This window comes from Lontra canadensis, unplaced genomic scaffold (assembly GCF_010015895.1).
Source record: "Lontra canadensis isolate GAN:19392208 unplaced genomic scaffold, GSC_riverotter_1.0 scaffold10, whole genome shotgun sequence".
Taxonomy (NCBI): Eukaryota; Metazoa; Chordata; class Mammalia; order Carnivora; family Mustelidae; genus Lontra; species Lontra canadensis.
The window spans coordinates 4,499,400-4,503,713 of NW_022631004.1; positions in this window are offsets into that span (position 1 = coordinate 4,499,400).

Below are 4,314 nucleotides of genomic sequence, written 5' to 3' on the forward strand. Positions count from 1 at the left end.
TGCTTTTTCTTGGGATTTAAAGAACATTTTCAATATTTCTGAATCCAGCTTAAAAGTTTTATTAGGAAAAAAGATATTAATGTATAGTGATGGTTTAACAATTCTCATATATGGCTACAGTCATCCATTTTATAAAACATCTATTTTCTCTTGCTTCTTTTTCCATTGTAGAGAATTTACGGAATTTCGAAACTGAAAAATGCTTTCGAGATTCTTAAGTTTTCAATCTTTTGGTGTCATGGGTCCCTTTGATATTCTTGTGAAGCTCACTGACCCTTTCCAGAATAATAATATGCATTAAATAAAAATAATAAATGCATTAAATAAAATGCAGAAGGTTCCAGACATGTCGATCATGTCGATATATAGTTACCAAATATAGTTTTGAATATTATTTTTAAAAATTCTGATAAAATACCCATAACTTAAAACTTGCCCTCTTAACCATTTTTAAATGTACTGATTCAGTGTCCTTAAATTCAACCTTAAATTCATCCTTAAATTCAATTCAAATTCAAATATCACCACCATCCATCTCCAGAACGTTTTTCATCTTGCAAAACTGAAACTCTCTACCCATTACACAGTAAGACTCCATTCTCCACAGCCCCCCACGCCCCTGGCAACCACTACTCTAAGTACCTCAGAGAAGTGGAATTATATAGCATTTGCCCTTCTGTGACTGGCTTATTTCTCTTAACATCATGTCTTCAATGTTCATCCACGTTGGAGCATGGGTCAGAATTTCCTTCATTTTAATGCCTGAATAATATTCCAATTTGCGTGCCACTCATTTTTTTTTAAAGATTTTATCTATTTATTTATTTATTTGACAGACAGAGATCACAAGTAGGCAGAGAGGCAGGCAGAGAGAGAGAGGAGGAATCAGGCTCCTCGATGAGCAGAAAGCCTGATGCGGGGCTCGATCCCAGAACCCTGGGATCATGACCTGAGCTGAAGGCAGAGGCTTTAACCCACTGAGCCACCCAGGCGCCCCTTGCCACTCATTTGTTGATGAACATTTAGGTTGTTTCCACTTTTGGCAATTGTGAGTAATGCTGCTATGAACATGATGGTATGCAAATCTGTTTGAGTCCATTCCTCCAATACTTTTGGGTATCTACCCAAAAGTAGAGTCGCTGGATCATACAGTAATTCTACTTTTAACTTTTTAGGGATCTACCATACTGGTCTCCATAGCAGTTGTAGCATTTTACATTCCCACCAACAGTGCGCAGGGTTTCTGATTTCTCCACGTCTTAGCAAACACTTGTTTTTTTCCATTTTTTTTTTTAAATAGTAGCCATCATCATGGGTACGAGGTAGAGTTTTCAACATATTTTCAAAAACAAATCTGTAACATAGTAATGTGTATTTGTTGTTCATTAACATATTAATTTGAAAAACTCTTAGAAATTCTAATAATTATCATAGTTGCAAAGTAACAATGAGCCCAAGCAATATTTCAAGATACCCGCAAAATTTCCATATAATATGAAGATACCTGTGGTTTCTACTGGTGACAAAGCACAGGTATCACATAGCAAACACTACTGTGGTTTGTTGTCTACATTCACAATGGCAGAAAACGCCCATTTTCAGTTAAAGGTTGCTGGAAACTAAATGCAATATTTTCTCCCATACAAGTTTATAGACCCCCAATATTACTTTTAAACACATTTTGAGGTGGGGCACGGATCTCTAGTTTCTTTCTCATTTGATAGGGGAAGATAGTGAGGCCTCCAGGGGAGAAGTGATTTGACTGGGACTGGAACTCAGTCTCCCAGTTCCTAGTCTTACGTGTTCTTTATCCTAGACATCCCTGCAAAAGGAACCACAGGAGAGCCCTGTGAACCAAAGCCTTTAGTTTATTCTTTTGCACATGGTAGGTTTTGTAAATAGACAAAGGATGAATGGTGTATATTATGAGCAAGGGAAACCGGAGCTGTAACGCGATCTTTTTGCTGAGAATCTTCGTGTGGGGCATTTTTTTCTACCCAGCAGCAACTATCTATGAGATAGATAGAAATTACTATTTCATTTCCATGAATTAAGAAAAAGGGATTAAAACTTAAAGGTGGTATTTGCTTCCAACAGACATAGGTAACAAACATTTTTTTTTTCTTCCAGGTGAATTAGTGAAAGCCTGGTCTTTTAAACTGCGTATGTTACCACATCTGTTCTTACATGTTTAGTTTCTTAAGAAAGGTCTTGCCCCAGCCTAAAAGCAAAAGAAAGAGAAGTAAGAACCCAAAGAAAAAGAACAAAATGAACTCAACCTTCCTTACATTTTCTACATCTTCTCTAGACCTTTGCTTTCCTTCTAAAGCAATTTGCTTAATCACTCCCTCTCTGGGGGAGAGAAAGCCTAGGAGACTCCTAATCCCAGGAAACAAATTGAGGATTGCAGGAGGGGAGGGGGATGAGAGGGATAGGTGGCTGGGTGATGGACATTGGGGAGGGTATGTGCTATGGTGAGTGCTGTGAATTGTGTAAGACTGATGGATCACAGACCTGTATCCCTGAAACAAATAATACATTGTATGTTAATTAAAAATTTTTAAAAAGTTAAAGCCTCAAAAAAAAATTAAGCAATTTGCTTAATCTTACTAGTAGTTTTAAGTTTGCTTTTAAAACTTGCAATGACTTCTGATGAAAGATAGATGACAATTCTCCTAAAGCAGATGTCTGTTGTTGGATGTATTTAGATTGGTGACATTAGTCATCTGTGTGACACAAGCTCTGTTGCACTTGGTTATTGAACGCCTGTTTTTCTAGTCCGTAATGGGTTGATTGATAGAACCAACTTTCTGTTTCTTTGATTCTGAGAGAAGCTACAGAAACTTTCAAGTTGTCTGTTTGCTTCAGTTTTATCTGTCTGCCAACAGGACGCTCACCTAATCGTTTGCCAAAAACTAGACTGGTATTTGTTCCTGGAAGGGAATCACCTCCATTACTGATACGTCTGTGCACTTGGCCTGTCTAGTTTTTACCTCAGGCAAAGGGCCAAATCTCCGAAGAAGTTTCACCTGTGTCGAGGCCAAGGAGCTGTTGTTCTTTTCATCTAAACAGATGGACTGTTCCCTAAAAAGATTTTACACTCACTAGCAGAGAGAAACGTTGGAATAATTTGGCATAATTTTTATTTTGTTTTCTTGGCTTTGGGGAATGATTAAAAAAAAAAACAAAACAAAACCAAACACCCTTTAGACTTACAAGCTTCTAGCTAGTTGCTGAGCTACTTCCAGTGCATGCTCTCTGACATACAAATCATATTTGGTTCATCAATCTTATTTATATGCCTCGACATGTCCTATTTTTACATTAAATATTTGACAATCTCAACGTGTTTTAAGATGAATAAATGCACACATTTCACGAGGCGGGGAAGCGACCATGAGGGTTCGCCAGCACCACATGGGGTGCTGTACTTAAGAAAGCTGCTGCTCTTAAAACATGTCTGACAGGAGTGCTCAGTCCTGTGGCGTGTATCCAACTCTGGTTTTTAAGGTCCCAAATTATCATCTTACTTGATCTCCCAGACAGTTGTTTTCTTTCCCTTTTTTCCTTGGCGCCAGAAGAGGCTAAAAATGATGGGAAAAAAAATGTGGTCCCAGATTCCTCTGTATTCTGTCAGAACATCAATATTCTAGACAGGGCAATGCAAATGTCCCTTTCAATCCGGGTCACTACTGTGTATTTCCCAAGTGGAGAATTATGGTAATAAAAGCAGGCAGTGGGTTATGGCGAAATTTAGGAGGTTAATTCCAACAGGTTGTGAAGCCCCCTGCAGAGCTTGGTGAGAGGTCCTGGTGGAATTTTAACCCTTTGACCTTTGAATTCCTGTTTCTGATGAGAGAGTGCTACTGAGCAAAGAGGAAATTACACCCCCCCCCAGCAATTTGTGCACCCCCCTCTCCCATCATGCTTAGGAGGGCCTACTCAGGCGAAAGGGCTGCCCAACTCCATTGATACGGCATGATCTGAAAAACAGGAAAGTTCCCCTCTCCCATCCTTCTCCACCCACCCCAGCCTCCTCACCCACTGATAGGAGCTGTTCTAGTAATAGCATCATCCTCTCCCTTGGCTCTCTTTGAAATGTCTCATAGTCCTGAGAGGCAGCCATGGGACGTGTGGCCAGTCCGAGAGATTGACGTTGCTGATTCCTTTACGCTCTTTGGGGCAGCAGCGTGAGGAACCGAGGAGCGATGGGCCCTTGATGCTCCTGAGGTCAAAGGTCATTTTGACCCTTTACTCATACGTTGTCACTCAGGCAACAAATATCAAGAGAGTTTCTGGTCTTGCAGCACTGTT